Below are 17465 nucleotides of genomic sequence, written 5' to 3' on the forward strand. Positions count from 1 at the left end.
CTGGTCGAATGTATTTGGAGTTCTGTAGGCTTCTTGTATGTCTATGGGCATCACTTTCTTTAGGTTAGGGAAAAATTTCTTCTATAATTTTATTGAAGATACTTACTGGCCCTTTAAGTTGGGAATCCTCTCTCTCTTCTTTACCTATTAAAGAAAGGTTGGGTCTTCTCACTGGGTCCTGGATTTCCTAGATGTTTTGGGTTAGGAGCTTTTTGCATTTTGCATTTTCTTTGACTGTTGTATCAATGTTTTCTATGGTATCTTCTGCATCTGAGATTCTCTCTTCTATCTCTTGTGTTCTGTTGGTGGTGTTTGTGTCTATAACTCCTGATCTTTTCTTTTTTTAGCAAGCTTCTAATAGAGTTCCTCTGTGCTTCCTTCATCTTACTTGGATGAGTCCATCCTGTGATGCTTTTTATTAAATACCTAGAATGCCAAATGCACCAGATCTTTGAAGGCCATAATCTATTAAGTATACCTGATTTTAAACAAACTTTACTCATTTTTATCTGTTTCCTTTAGGCTTAACCTTGAAAATAAACACAAAATGCTAAATAAAGCTTGTCCCTGTGAATGAATTATATTTCTACTTAGCAAGACTACAAAGCCCTGAGCACATTTTAGATTTTGATTATTTATAAAGTGATTGTTCATTAATTTGCATGTCTTAACTATCTTTAACATTTTCTTTTTTTTCTTTTCTTTTTTTTATTCAATATAATTTATTTACATTTCAAATGATTTCCCCTTTTCTAGCCCCCCCACTCCCCGAAAGTCCCGTAAGCCCCCTTCTCTTCCCCTGTCCTCCCACCCACCCCTTCCCACTTCCCCGTTCTGGTTTTGCTGAATACTGCTTCACTGAGTCTTTCCAGAACCAGGGGCCACTCCTCCTTTCTTCTTGTACCTCATTTGATGTGTGGATTATGTTTTGGGTATTCCAGTTTTCTAGGTTAATATCCACTTATTAGTGAGTGCATACCATGAGTCACCTTTTGAGTCTGGGTTACCTCACTTAGTATGATATTCTCTAGCTCCATCCATTTGCCTAAGAATTTCATGAATTCATTGTTTCTAATGGCTGAATAGTACTCCATTGTGTATATATACCACATTTTTTGCATCCACTCTTCTGTTGAGGGATACCTGGGTTCTTTCCAGCATCTGGCAATTATAAATAGGGCTGCTATGAACATAGTAGAACATGTATCCTTATTACATGGTAGGGAATCCTCTGGGTATATGCCCAGGAGTGGTATAGCAGGATCTTCTGGAAGTGAGGTGCCCAGTTTTCGGAGGAACCGCCAGACTGATTTCCAGAGTGGTTGTACCAATTTGCAACCCCACCAGCAGTGGAGGAGTGTTCCTCTTTCTCCACACCCTCTCCAACACCTGCTGTCTCCTGAATTTTTAATCTTAGCCATTCTGACTGGTGTAAGATGAAATCTTAGGGTTGTTTTGATTTGCATTTCCCTAATGACTAATGAAGTTGAACATTTTTTAAGATGCTTCTCCGCCATCCGAAGTTCTTCAGGTGTGAATTCTTTGTTTAACTCTGTACCCCATTTTTTAATAGGGTTGTTTGGTTTTCTGGAGTCTAACTTCTTGAGTTCTTTATATATATTGGATATTAGCCCTCTATCTGATGTAGGATTGGTGAAGATCTTTTCCCAATTTGTTGGTTGCCTATTTGTCCTCTTGATGGTGTCCTTTGCCTTACAGAAACTTTGTAATTTTATGAGGTCCCATTTGTCGATTCTTGCTCTTAGAGCATACGCTATTGGTGTTCTGTTCAGAAACTTTCTCCCTGTACCGATGTCCTCAAGGGTCTTCCCCAGTTTCTTTTCTATTAGCTTCAGAGTGTCTGGCTTTATGTGGAGGTCCTTGATCCATTTAGTAGCTAGATCCAAGTTAGTAGCTTTTATATGATTAAGACTTTATAGTTCTACCCTGTTAAGTTTGTATCTGAAAAAAACATGAATTGAAGATTTAAATGAAGAAAATTTAGCATCAAAATAAAAATTTGAGCTATAATTTCAGTCCACAGAGGTACTGGGAACTTTAAAAGGCTGTACATACAACCAACAGAGGAATTGGAAATCGTATTTTCCTGATTCTTTTATTGTGTAGCTGTATAGGGTATCAGTTTCTTGTATGACTCACTTTATCCAAATAGCTGAACCTTAACAAAGTTAGCAAAGAAAAAGAAGCTATACATCTTCAAGTCAGTTTCTGCTAACCTGAAATAGACGTTAGGATTCATAAACCTTATTAATCAAATATACCTTATTCACCAAACATATGTTATTTATAATATAAAATTTTTACTTCTAGAACCAAAGAATTGAATCCAAATCCAAAATATTTTGGAGATCTGCATTTGCCTTCTTAGTCTAAGAGGACAAACAATGATAACCAGAGAGCTCAGTGGAACTAAGAAGTCTTATGGATATTGTCTTAGTTGGTTTATACCAAGTGGCTAGTCAAGATGATGGTGAGGTTACACGGCATGTACTCACTTATAGCCTTATTAGACATGGCTGCCAGCCACATGGTTGTTGCTGTACTGGTGAAGTCATCCGTCAATATGGAGGCAAACCACATGCTTGCTATTTAAAAATATCTATTTTCCTAAACAACAATTTAATCTAGGTTACACATAAACCAGACACAATAAACTTACAAATCCTGAGATTAAAGAGTTTCCACAATGATCTTAAGAAAATTTTTTGAGAACAAAGAGCAAAGAAAGCATAGATCTTTTCAAGTGGAAAGAAGGAAAACTTTAAGATATGAGATGTTGGGGTAATTTGACTGTATGGTGGCAAAAGCTGGTTCAATCTAGATGTTTCTGAGCAGGATCCATGCTGAACATAGAATTTAGTCTTCCAGTGGGCCCACTATTTTAGATTTTTCTGAGCAGTAAATGGATTTCTCACTAAGAACAGCTGTTGGAACATTCAATGAAGTACTCAGAGTTTGGTGTGGGAAAGAGAGCTTTTCTAGATGACTGACATATGTCACCTGCCCAGTCACCAGGCGCCACTAGCTAAACTGATCAGAAATAAGAGTTGGATTTTTTTACTTGAACCTGAATATTCTTTTGAAGTGTCAAAACTAGAAAAGTATTGGCTGAGTCTGGGCCCTTGCCTGAAATAAAAATATGCTTGAGAATTAAATAAATCCTTTTGTTTTAACCACCCATTATCTTCCTTTATTTTTCTCTTACTACATTTTAGTTCTTTTGTTATTAGATATATTTATTTATGTTTCAACTGTTGTCCCCTTTCCTGGTTCCCTCACAAAAACCCATAAGCCATCTTCTCTACCCCTGTTCCCCAATCAACCCTCTCCCTCTTTCCTATCCTGGTATTCCTCTACACTGTGGCATCAAGTCTTTCCAGAACCAAGGGCCTCTCCTCCCTTTGGTGTCTAACAAAACCATCTTCTACTGCCAATGTGTCTGGCGCCATGGGTAACTCCATGTGTACTCTTTGGTTGATGATTTTTGTCCCTGGGAGCTCTGAGAGAACTGGGTGATTCATATTGTTGTTCCTCCTATGGCGCTGCAAACCCCTTCAGCTCCTTGGGTCTTTTCTCTAGCTCCTCCATTGGGGACCCTGTGCTCAGTTCAATGGCTGGCTGAGAGTGTCCCCCTCTGTATTTCTCATGCACTAGGAGAGCCTCCCAGGTGACAGCTATATCTGGCTCCAGTCAGCAAGCACTTGTGGGCAGCAATAATAGTGTCTGTGTTTTGTAACTATATATGGGATGGATCCCTAGGTGGGGTAGTCTCTGGATGGTCTTTCCCTCAGACTCTACTCCACACTTTGTCTCTGTAATTCCTTCTGTGGGTATTTTGTTCCCCCTTCTAAGAAGGACCAGAGTATCCATACTTTGTTCTTCCTCCTTCTTGGGCATCATATGATATGTGAAATGTGTCTTGGGTATTCCAAGCTTCTGAGCTTGGAATATCCACTTCTCAGTGAGTGCATACCATGTGTGTTCTTTTGGGATTGAGTTACCTCACTCAGGATATTATGTTCCAGTTCCATCTGAATTCATTGTTTTTAATAGCTGAATAGTATTCCATTGTGTAAATACACCACATTTTCTTTATCGCTTCTTCTGTTGAGGGACATCTGGGTTCTTTACAGCTTCTGGCTATTATAAATAGGGCTGCTATGAACATAGTAGAGCATGTGTCCTTATTACATGCTGGAGAATCCTCTGGGTATATGCCCAGGATCATGCCCAGTTTTCTGAGGAACCATCAAACAGATTTCCAGACTGGTTGTACCAGCTTGCAATCCCACCAGCAATGGAGAAGGGTTTCTCTTTCTCTACATCCCCGCCAGCATGTGTTTTCTCCTGAGATTTTTATCTTAGTCATTCTGACTGATGTGAGGTGAAATCTCAGGGTTGTTTTTATTTGCATTTCCCTGATGACTAAGAATGTTGAACATTTTTTAGATGTTTCTCATCCATTCCATATTCCTCAGGTGAAAATTTTTGTTTAGCTCTTTACCCCATTTTAATAAGGTTATTTGGTTCTCTGACCTAACTTCTTGAGTTCTTTGTGTATGTTGGATATATCTGTCAGATGTAAGGTTGGTAAAGATCTGTTCCCAATTTGTTGGTTGACTTTTTGTCCTATTGACAGTGTCCTTTGCCTTTACAGAAATTTTGTAATTTTATGAGGTCCCATTTGTCAATTCTTGATCTTATTTTTTTACACATAAAGATAAATGTTTTCTAACAAATTTAACAAAACAAGGTAGACTGTGATCCTTCTGCCTCTGCCGCACAGATTCATGGATTTTAGTCATGAGCCACCACACACAGACAGCATACTTTGTTTCTATAATAGTATTAGCCATTTATCCAAATCAGAGGCCTCCCTTTACATATGCTGATGACTACAGTTCCAGAAATGCCTGTCCACTACAGCTTCCATTTTATTCTCATTATCCAAGCCCTCACATCTCCTGGGAATTAATATGGGAACATAACTTTTATTCACCAGATGTAATTGTCATCTTGGTGATTTACTGATGAATTAGGTCACCCTTTCTAGCTCTTTCTAAACTCTGGCTGACCAGTTCACTTCAGCTGTTCTGGCTCAAAACTCTCCAAGCTAACTGATTCAAGCTGGAGTCTCTTGTCTCTCACTGACTTGATCTGCTTGGAAAAAACTGCCGCTGAATTCCACAAACTAAACTGTACTGACTGCATGAACTGAATTCAAATGAACTCCACTGGATTACTTGAACTGGACTCACTGAACTGTCCACCCCTCCTGACTCTTAAGTAGCCTCTTTCCTGTCAGTTCTTGTGAGAATTGGGCCTGTCCTCTCTCTGACTCATTCTGTCAGATATTTCTCTAATGCATCACTTTCTTTACCTCTCAGGCCTCACTTTCAATCATGGCTGCTTCCTTCTACCAACTAACTTTACCTTCTTTTTATGTACTCGATATATTCCTTATTTACATTTCAAATAATTTCCCCTTTCCTGGATCACCCCTCCCTGAAGTCTCATAAGCCCTCTTCTCTCCTCCTGTTCCTCAGTCCACCCCTTCCTGCTTCCTTGTCCTGGTATTCCCCTACACTGCTGCACTGAGCCTTTCCAGACCAGGGGCCACTCCTTCCTTCTTCTTGGGAATCATTTGATATGTGAATTTTTTCTTGGGTATTCAGAGCTTCTGGGTTAATATCCCCTTATAAGTGAGTGCATACCATGTGTGTTCTTTTGTGATTGGGTCACCTCACTCAGGATGACATTCTCCAGTTCCACTCACTTGCCTAAGAATTTCATGAATTCATTGTTTTAAAAAGCTGAGTAGTATCCCATAGTGTAAATATACCATATTTACTGTATCCATTCCTCCATTGAAGGACATCTGGGTTCTTTCCAGCTTCTGGCTATTATAAATTGGGCTGCTATGAACATAGTGGAGCATGCATCCTTATTACATGCTGGGAAATCCTCTGGGTATATGCCCAGGAGTGGTATGACAGGGTCCTTCAGTAATATCATGCCCAGTTTTCTGAGGAAATGCCAAACTGATTTCCAGACTGGTTGTGCCAGCTTGCAATCCCACCAACAGTGTTCCTTTTTCTCCACATCCCTGCCAGCATGTGTTTTCTCCTGAGTTTTTGATATTAGTCATTCTGACTCGTGTGAGGGGTGTTTGGATTTGTATTTCCCTGATGACTAAGGTTGTTGTACATTTCTTTAGGTGCTTTTGCACCATTCTATATTCCTCATGTGAAAACTCTTTGTTTAACTGTGTACCCCATTTTTAATAGGGTTATTTGGCTCTCTGGAGTCTACCTTCTTGAGTTCTTTGTATATCTTGGATATTAGCCCTCTGTCGGATGTAGGGTTGGTAAAGATCTTTTCCCAATTTGTTGGTTGTCATTTGTCCTTTTGACATATGGTTTCTCCATATATATAATCTAGACATTTTATTCTCTCTCTCTCTCTCTCTCTCTCTCTCTCTCTCTCTCTCTCTCTCTCTCTCTTTGTCTCTCTGTCTCGCTCTCTCTTTCTTTTTTTCTCTCTCTCTCTCTCCCCTCTCCCTCCATTGTATCTCTCTTCCTCTCCTCCATGCCCTTTCCCTATGCTTATTCCCCTATCCCCAATCCTTGGGGCCAATGAACTCAACAGAAAGCAGTTTCTCAATAAACCTGCCTTTAATATAATCTAACCAGGCTTGAGTTAGCTCATTTTACCAGCAAAGAAATAACATATCAGTGATTAGCAGACATCTCTGCTCAGACATCACCCTTTTGCCTACAAGCTATATGACTACAGCAAAAATATTAACCCCTCTGAAACTGTTTTGGTTATCAAATAGGACATTCACCTCTTCCTGGTTCTTTTAAGTTAAGGACCCAGTCAGGTCATGTGTGTAACACATGTGCCCTTCCAGTCATGTGTGACTTGCACATTCTGTGAAAACAATGCTCCTGAGTGCTTAGACACTCTTTTGTTTGCCCAAGGAAAAGAAGGCCCTGTGGTCAGTGTATTTACCTGCTTAGTGTGCAGACAGTTTAACTAAGGAAGGGCTTCCTTTACAGCCTCTAACCTGCTAGAAATAGACAGCCAGCTGCTTGGTAAACTCATCTTCAATATTCCCAGAAAGAGAGAAATAAAAACTTCGTTTCTCTATAAGTTTATATTATACTAAAATTTTATATTACACTAAAATAATAAAAATATTAAATCTAAAAATATTAGATGGGAATACAAAATTGCTATATTGGTTGGTTGATTTTAAATTATAGAGCAGAAGCAGGGGCTAAGTAGAATAAACTTACCTTAGACAAATAATAGAATATTATGAGAATTCAAGTGATATGAAGAGAAAGGGAATATATATTCACAGAGATATTAAGCCCCACAGAAGGGGGAATTTAAGGAGAATTAATAAGAAAAATGCTTTAAAGAAAATTTGAAAAGGTCTGTGGCAGGGCAGCTCTCAGGATTGTGGAAAATGGTCTACACGGGATTTCTGGGATCATTCAGCCTGGTGTGACAAAAATTAGAGCCTGGAAATAGGCTTATACAATAAGTAGAAGGTAATTTATTTGAAGTTAAATACATAGATGAATAAATAATTTGAAGATTTTGATCTTAAAAGCTTATGACCATAAGCAGGTTGTAGGTAGCCTAAAACCTATCTCAGATAGTAGAAACTTAGACCTTGATCTCACTATTAAAAACTAGTCATACAAGAAGAAAACAGGAGATAGTGGAGGAGCACTATCCCAACAGATATTTGTTTAGAATGTTGTAATTGCTTTGAGTTGCTTTAATTATTAAAATGAAGATAATTATAAGCTCAATATTTAAAATCCTCTGGGACAGAGATCGAGCTCTTAATTTGATTCATTCTATATACCTTTAATAATTTCCTGTTATTCTGCGACCACCTACTTATCATGCACAATTCCCTCTTCTTTCTCTCTCCACCAGCTGAGCAAGGTGTCCAAAGGAAAGAAGACCAAAGGGAAGAAGGTGGCCCAGCCACTGTTGTCAAGAAACAGGAGGCCAAGAAGGTGGTCACTCCTTTGTTTGAGAAAAGGCTCAAAAACTTCGGCATTGGGAAGGACATGCAGCCCAAAAGAGACCTAACACGCTTCGTCAACTGGCCCCGCTACATCAGGCTGCAGCAAAAGGGAGTCATCCTCTACAAGTGACTCAAAGTCCCTCCTGCCATTAACCAGTTCACCCAGGTCCTGGACAGGCAAACAGCTACTCAGCTACTTAAGCTTTCCCACAAGTGCAGGCCAGAGACAGAGCAGGAGAAGAAGCAATGGCTACTGGCCTGTGCTGAGAAGAAAGCTGCTGGCAAAGGAGACATCCCAACTGAGAGACCACCTGTCCTCTGAGCAGGAGTCAACACAGTCACCACCTTGGTGGAGAACAGGAAGGCTCAGCTGGTGGTGATTGTCCACGATGTAGACCCCATTGAGCTGGTGGTTTTCCTGCCTGCCCTGGGTCAAAAGATGGGGGTGCCCTTCTTCATCATCAAGGGAAAGGCCAGGCTCGGGCACCTGGTCCACCGGAAGACATGCACCACTGTTGCCTTCACACAGATTAATTTGGAAGACAAGGGAATGATGGCTAAGCTGGTGGAAGCTATTAATACCAATTATTATGACTGATATGACGAGATCCAACACCACTGGGGAGGCAAAGTCCTGGGTCCTAAGTCTGTGGCTCACATTGCCAAGTTGGAAAAGGCAAAGGCTAAAGAACTCACCACTAAATTGGGTTAAATGTACACTAAGTTTTCTGTACATAAATATAATTACAAAATTAAAAAGAAAATAATTTCCTGTTGCTGGACCAAGGTTTTGGGAGAGAGGGTCTGTATTTGTGTAACAGGAAAGGAGAAAAGGCTTTGGACCTCTTCCAAAGTAATATGGATCAGATATGATAGGTGGAAAAAACCCTTGAAGGTCTTGACTACAGACAGGAAAAAAAATCAAGAAACCAAACAGGAGCGGTAACTGAATCTGCTGATTCCTTGAATTCAAACTGCCCAATAGCTGACTTTGATATAAAAATGTCTCTAACCAAAACTTCAGCTAAATTTGGACAATAAATCTTGCTGGTTATGGAATCCTTAAGGTTCTTCATTCCCTCCTTCACATGGCACAAATGAAGATTTATTACAATTGGTTATTGTTCAAATTAACTCAGAAAAAGACAGTTGTCTCCCACCTGCTCAGAAAAAGAACAAAATTCATCCTTAAATGATCTGTGCACCTTGCACAATCCATATGAATATCTTTATAGTACTAGAATGTTGGTTATGTGCTCCACATGTCACAGAATGTACAGCTTTGGCAAGATTCATCTTGTTCCAGGCACCTTGAGAGGTTCTGATACTAAGGCCTAGTTCCCTAATTGGTTCTTGATTTGTCAATAAAGAAGGCTGAGAGCCATTTCCTAGGCAGGAGATACAGGGGGACTTCCAGACCACAAGAAAAAAAAGATGGAGGGAAAGAAAGAGGAGTCTTTTTTCTGCCATGCTTTGGAGGAAAGAGGACACTGCAAATGGGCAGCCAGGGCCTTCGGCCTCAGCTATGGGCAGATGGCCAAGGATGTTGGCAAGTACTAGCTGATACAGGCCACTACGTTTGGCGGGAGCAGAATCTGAGATAATAAATTGGTAATGGAAGGCATTACCAACCAGGAGATATTTTTGCCCACCAATTGTGCTTAACAGGCAAGTTAAGGTAAGAAAGCTGTCTGTGTTTCTTTTATCCACAGATTCGAAGGGAAATTGGATCAAGGCTGGTCATGGTCTATCCCAGAACTAAGCCAGGTGGATCAAAAAGGAGTCTAAAGGCGCCAGACTGTGGTCCATGGTCACAGCCAAAAGGCAGTAGCCTGTTATAAAAACTATACGCAACACCTCCTACATCCTGAAGCTGTTTCCAGAGAATTGCTTCCAAAACAGCTTCAGGACTCACTCATGATTCCAGATGACCTCAGTTCATCCAGCATTTCAGACGGACCCAACAAAACTTCAGTCAAGTCCTGAGCCATCTAAGCACACAGAGGCTTGATAACAGATGCTAAGTCTAGCTTTCTTAAGTCCAAATTTTCTAATTTTCTTACCCCTCCTCATCCCTTTAAAGAATTTCTTTTTGCCCCTCTTCTGTAGGAAAAAGTTGTAGAGAATTGTCTCCCTGATCTCTTGAGTTTGGGTGTCTGGTTATGGTTATTTAATAAATTATAGCTAGGTTGTCATTTTAAAGGATAATTTGGAAATAGTCATAATTATGAGCAGGAAGTAAATAGCTTGTATGGATTATAAAATTTATTCTTAAGCAAATTTATGTTTCATTGGGAAGTCCAGCTGCCTGACTTCTTTTGATACATTACAAGGATACTTTCCAGCGAAGTGTCAGCTTAGGAACCTGTCAGTGGGGCTGTCTCCTCTGGAGGTCCACTGAGTCCTATCTGCTGTGGTCTATTTCTCCTTCTTTCTCCTGCAGGGCCATCTCTGAGGACATTATCTGCATTCCCAGAACACTACACAAGCTCAAGTGACAGACTTATGTTTCCCAATTCCAGGAGAAATCTAGAACCATAACCAATGTTTTCCAGCGACTGCTTGAGCTGATTAGAAATGAAAGCACTGTACACCTCCTGTACACCAGATCTGTACATCTTGGGCACATTGGAAACATAAATTTCCCAGACACCACCCCTGGCTGACTGGACAGAAGAAGGAATCATCATTGTTTAAGGGCTCCCTGGGTAGGGCTAACTGGACAGCTGCAACCACCCTACAGCTCTCACTGCAGAGGAGAGCTTTATCATCAAATGCTTTAATGACCTTTTGTTCTTTGGGGTTCCAGGAGAGTTCTCTCCCTGGACTGGCTTAAATCTGAGCATCTAAACTTCCTGAAGGGCTGGCTCCTAGGTGCTGAGGAGGGTTCTATGCTTGGCTTGCTTAGTGTTGGCTCCACCCTGAACTTCTCCAAGCTCCCTGCTGTTCCAGAAACCCCTGTTGCCAGGAACCATGTGGAACTCCTGGGTCTGTGCTGCCTCCGATTGTAAGAGGCAAGGAAGTTTCTTTTGCAATCATATGGGTGACTGTAGACTCAAAGCTAAGCAAGAGAGGCATAGACTTTGGTGACAACCTCTACCCACACCCCATTACCTTTACCTCACTCCCCCAACCCTGCCAAAGTAACAGTCTAGACAGAAAACCATCAAAGAAAACTGTTTAAAATTTTGATAAGGATACTGGAGTTTAGCTCTCCACAATTGAGGGATTCTTGCAGGGGTGACGGTAGGGAAGGACTCAGTTTTCTTTAAGGGACTGGCCATGGGCATACTCCAGGGAATATATAAGCAACACAAATTGGACTTGTGATTTGTTTTTCCTCTTTTGTGGGGGTATAGGATGTCACAAAGGTTGGTGGGACAGCCCTGAGAGGACTGGGAAGTGAGTGTAATCAGGGTACATGACATGAAACTTCCAAATAATCAATAAAAATTATGTTGGAAACTGTTTTTGCATAGCTGGTGACTCGAGATACCTATCCAGCTTGCTCTCATTCTGGGGCTGGACTCCTGCAGTGTCAATCAGACCTCATCTCTGGTCTCTAATGTGAACTATGTCATGGCTTTTCTTATTGTTCTGCAAAAGTGGGCTGCCTCTTGGGAAAACCTTTCCTGCCTGTCTGTGTTTCCTGCTGATTAGATGTAAATAACATCTGTCCCCTTGGAGGGGCACTGCCAATGTTTCATTTTCTTACCAAAGAGTGGTACCTCTGCTTGGTATGACTTGGAAAAGATCCATCAAGATACATGCATCGGTCAGCAACAGACCACGCCTACACCCCAGGCCTCATATCCTGTCTAGCTTCCCCCTTGGCTGCCTTTGCAGGGAAGGTTCCCTGTGTTGTCTGCTTTGCCCTTGGAAACATCTGCAGCCAGAACAAGTATGACTGCCTTGAGGCAGCTTCCGGGTGTGAAAGCTGTCACAAGAGAGGCAGCCTTTGGCACCTAGATTATCTTGCCATTCAACGTAAATTAAGTTTAGTTAAGGGATTAGCTAAGCCTTGTTTCTCATGGTGGCACATGGCTGTAATTCCAACATTTGGAAAACTGGCCAGAGGATTTCCAGTCCAAAGCCAGGCTTGGCTAATTAGTAAAGTTGTCCTCCAAAGTGTGGCTAGGACACAGGAAGAAGGGAAGGAGGGGGAGGAAGAGGAGAAGGCAAAAGGAAGCACTCCTCATACCCCCTCACTGTCACCAAACCAAAACAAAAATGCCAGCATCAAATAAGCTTTTACCATATTTTATTGGCTCTGGATGTATATTAAGTTGTAAGCACAAAATATTGTTGCATGGGGATTGGATAAAGTTGTTCTCGGGTGGTGAGGAGTAGGATACCCTCTGAAGTCTCAGGCCCCATCCTCATTATTTCTTGTCCGACGTAGTTAATCACTGGGTTCACCTTTTGACCTCTGGCTCTCATAAGTTTTTCTCTTGTTCCTTTAATCTGTTGCAGGAGAACACATGAAAGCTAGTCCCCTTAAACCTAACTATGATACTAGGAGATTATGAATTATACTTTGTTCCTCCAATCTCACTCTCCTGTGAACATAGAGGCACTCACCAATCCTCCAAGGGGCTCTGCTCCGTCAGTCTGCCACCCTAGAGTCAGAACAACTGGAAGGAACAGAGAAGAGCTACTGACTGACCTTGAATGACATGACCAAGCAGACATGTCACAGGGTGTTCTGTTTGTATGACGCTAACAAATGGGCTTCATGAGCCCTTGGGCATTGTGAAGGATTTCCCTGCATTGTGTGTGGAGTAGGCGAGTATCTGACCACATGGCCATCCTGCGTCTCGCACCTGCTTCTGTGGATTTCAGAGATGAGTCCTCCTCACACTTAGTGGGCAGAGGTTATAGAGGCAAAGGAAGTCACTGGTTGAGCAACAGGGTGGGGGGAGGGAAAATAGGAAACAGGAAGAACAGAAAGGGAATGACAGCCTTCCTCTGCATCTAGTGCCATGCTGGAAAGTGGGGGCTACGCCGACAGCATGCGGGAAGGGCAGCAGTGAGGAAGCGGGTCACACAGGGGTCTTCCCTCCAGGAAATAGCCTCTCTTTGCAGCAGTTTCCCAGTATGGAGGGTAATGAACACCACTGTTGATCCAATTTGCTTTTTCTCCAGTGTAGAACCCACCCTGTGCTGTCAGCCAGTGGATTTATCGATACTGCAGGGAGTTTGGAGAAATACAGACATTGTTACAGCTTTCCAGTTCTTTGTTTGAAGAGAAATGTTTGAATTGTCCTATTTGACAAAAAAATAAAAATAAAAATAGGCTTGACAGTCAGAATGCCTATTTCTTACACTGAAAGCAAGAAAATAGGAAGATTAAAGAGGAAATACATGTGCTTCTATTCTATAGTTTTTCAATTAGTGACATAGAACTGAAATGATTTTTGTGAGAAAAATATTATGTGCTAAACTAAAATACACACTTCTAGTAATGGAACGATCTTGGTTATTAAGTTGGTGGCTTTTCCCTACAAATATCATCAGAGCTACTGGTCAAAGAAATGGCATATTGGTATGTGTGTGTGTGTGTGTGTGTGTGTGTGTGTGTGTGTGTGTGTGTCCTTACCACTAATAACACAGAACAGCTTGGGTCAGGCCCCATTACTGAACACACCTAATATTGTTTCCTAAATTTTCAACAACTATTCAAATAGAAGCCAGAGAAGAAAAATTGCCTCTCACCGGAAAGCCTTAAAACACACGAAAAGGCACCATATTGCCACTTTAGGGACACATTTGTTCCCTGCTGTTGCTATTTTATATGTCATTTCAGTCCTGCAGTTAGCTATAAAGCAAATCTTTTCTTTTTCCGGAGAGGAATAAGAGCTGCCTGAAGGGAAACCAGGGTGGGAAGCATCCTTAGAATGACTGATTTACAGCTGGCAAGGAGAGCCAATATGAAAACAGTAGCTTTCCATTGTGAAGGTAGGAGCCCTGTTTCTTACTCTAAAAACTTCCCTCCAGAGCCCCCTATTGGCCAAGCAGAAAGGCTGCCGTGAAGGGGATGCCTGTTTTTCAGAAACTACACTAGGTGGTGGGGTGGGTGCCCGTGGGGGTGTGACAGCAGAGAGGAGCCAAGCAAGGCTGGGCAGCATCCGGTGAAAACCAGAAACCTTAGCTATCTATGTTACCACTCACCAGGAACCTGAGCTGCTCTAGCCCAAAGGCAATTTTTAAATTCAGATACCTGGATCTGTGATCCTTATTCTGACATATAGGTACCCTCCAGCAAGTCCCCTCTGTCTGGACACTAACTTATTCTTTGCAATAAGGAAAATAACAACCGCTAAAGATGAATATTTATGTTGCCAAAGGATAAAGGAGACCATCCAACCATCAGTGGAATGCTGAAGATAAATCAAAGACTCCCTGTCGATGACTCACATGTAGCTCATGTGTACTTCTCCAGAAGGAAACCCTTTTCTTCAGGAAACATCCCCCTGAGATGTGGCTGAGTGAAGAGGACTCTACTTTATCTCTCAAAGAAGGTAAAATTTACCCAGCTGGCCGTGATGACAGGCCTTGAAGATGGCTCTGTAGAGCTTCACCTCCAACTGTTCTGTCTCTCATGCTATCCTCTCCCACAGTGTGTCTTGTCACAACTGACCCGCTCACTCAGAGCAGGCACGTGTGCAGGTTCCAGGGCACGCATTGTGATTTCTTTTATCCCACTACGCTGTGTTTTTTCCTCAGAGGGTTGTCAGCTTCCATGACTAAGAATGTTGAAGAAGTCCCAGGAAAGAAGTTCAAATACAGAAGAACCAATTTGGTAGGTCATGATGGAGCCACAGTGGATATGAATCTTAGCAATACGTGATGGATCCTTCACTGATATTCAGATGGACTAACTCACAGCACATTGGATTGAGTAAAGTGTAGGGCCATTCTGCTCAGGAGTCCACAGTCAAACTACTGTACTGTTTGAGGTGTTGTTAGACAATTGTGAGTCCTCTATGAAAAGTCTACTGATGAACATTTTTATCCTATAACTCAATATTCACCAGCCTGGCATCTGCCATGTCCTATATTCTGAAAGAGATTCTAGAGACTATCATCCCATAAGATGTTCCCTCCAGTCCTAATGGAGATAAGTAATAGAAAATCATAATATATATATACATATATTATGATATATAATTATATATATATATACATATATATATATTAAAGATTAAGATGGGCTATACACAGGGTATTGTGAAGTTCTTGGCTAAGGGAGAAACCAATTGAATCTTGAAGCATAAGGAATGGCTAGTACAGGAAGAGACATTTAAGGTCCTCTTCAACAATCAAACTGAAGCATCAAAGTGAAGCCAATGAAAGGCAGGAGGGAACACACCATGGAGAAGAATGGATGGTTCATGTGAGAATAGATAGAGTCACGAGGAGAAAACTAAAGGCTGGGGCCAGTGTCTACAAAGAATGAGAATTACACATTAGCAAATGGTCCTTCCTAAAATAATGACCCTTCTTTTTATAAAATCAAAGGTTTCAATAAGAGAACTGTAGCATAAATAAATGAAGACATGCATTTCAAAATGCAGTCTTCAGTTCTCTCCCCAGACCTCTGCCTTCATAGGACCACATGCTCATCTTTCCTTTTCGTGCTAGTGAAGCAATCATGCTTGCCACAGAGAAGCTGCTCAGGGCACTCTAAATCTCATTGAGTTAATCTAGCTCCACGACGGTGATATGTTATCTCCTCCTCAAAACCCTCGGGTTCTTTTACACAGAGCTGGGCTCTTAAAGTCCACAGCAGACATTACCTGGCCTCACATCTGGAGCTATCACACATTGGTTCATCTGTCACCTTCCTAAATAGACTGAAGATCTAGTGTCTCAGTCTTGAATGACAAGCCTATTGTCCTCAAATTAGTACAGTCTTGAAGACTCACAGAAATGACTATTTTCCTTTTTCTTTTTCTTTTTTATTTCTTTTTTTTTCTGAGACAGGGTCTGTGCTGTAATCTCAAATTCGCAAGGTAGCTGAGGATAAGTTTAGTATGTGATCATCTTGCATCCACCTCACAACCACTGGGATGACAAAGCATCTCCCTTGTGTTCTGACCAGAGTTTGCACACAGTATTTGATGAACATAAAGAATGTTGTTGACATAAACCAGAAGGTATTCACTTTGGCTTTCTTGAAGAAGCTGGATCTGCAGGTAGCTCCCTAGGAGAAACCTGTCTGCATGAATGGCAGCAAACAAGTTTCCATGAGATCCTAACGAAAACACCTCTTCATGCTGCTAATGGGAACTTAGGACAAGAAAACAAACCAGACCTTGCGTCGGAGCCAGAGCCAGAGCCAGAGCTGAAGAGATTAGAAGTTCTGTCAGTAGACTGGAACAAGGTCTCAGACCCTTTGTGAAGAGCTGATCATTAGACTCAAGAACACAAGTCCATGTAACAGAATTGCTTAAAAGAAAAGAGAAATGGAGAACTGAGATGGACTTTATCCACCCCCAAGGAAGCCCATCTTTCAAGACTCATTTGAAGGCCCCAGAGAGCTTGGTGGTAGTGATTTAAGAACAAAGGGGTTTTCAAACACACACCTGTGCTGGGGGTGGACAGTGTTTTGCTAACATGGTGGTTTCCTATAGTCTTCCATGGGAAATGCATGTGTCACTGCTCAAAGAATTTCAAAAGGAGAAAACAGTGTCCTGGAAGAAATGCCAATATAATGCTATTTGCTTACTTGACTGAATCATGTTGCTGTATGTAAATATAGCCCTGAAGTTAGAAAAGTGGCATTTTAATTCAGAATCACAGTCACAAACAACAGATTACAGAACACAGTGGCTGGAATGATGGCTCTAAATTCAGTCTTTGCCTTTGTAAATAGAGGATGAAAATAATTAAATTATAAATGTATATGTTACATGAGGGTAAAGAGAAGGATTTTTAGATCAAAATTTGCCTTCACCATTGTTCCATGAATCTTTAAAGCATAATTCAAATAAATGGATGAAATAGTTAGCCAATCATCTATTTGAAACTGTGCATGAGTGTGTGCATGTGTATGAGAAAGTTTTGAAGACACAGCAATCCAGAAAATTAATCCATGTTTCAAAGTCCCGGTTGAAAGAGTTGAGAAGCTTCTAGCCTTCTCCATTGCCCAATCTTGCAGCCACTCCCTGCTGCCCACCTTCTTACTGCTACCCCTGGCTTGTTCTTTCACAGGGGAAAAGTTAACTGTGTCTTCAAATCTTTAAAATCTCTTGTAAGCTTAGTATTCAAAGTTCTTAAGCTTACACAAACTGTGACAGTTCCTTATCTCAACAAGTTATTTTGGCCATGGGAAGGTAAGATGCTGGAACAGGACTTGGCTAGACTCCAGATGTCAAACCCAGAGATT

At 41.2% G+C, this 17465-nt stretch overlaps 1 pseudogene; it reads left to right on the forward strand.

Moving 5' to 3' along the window:
- The window catches only part of LOC127690850 (60S ribosomal protein L7a-like), a 146346-nt pseudogene extending 137560 nt beyond the window's left edge, over positions 1 to 8786 (forward strand).
- The last annotated feature ends 8679 nt before the right edge of the window (positions 8787 to 17465 follow it).

This window comes from Apodemus sylvaticus, chromosome 8 (genome assembly GCF_947179515.1).
Source record: "Apodemus sylvaticus chromosome 8, mApoSyl1.1, whole genome shotgun sequence".
In the NCBI taxonomy this organism is placed as follows: Eukaryota; Metazoa; Chordata; class Mammalia; order Rodentia; family Muridae; genus Apodemus; species Apodemus sylvaticus.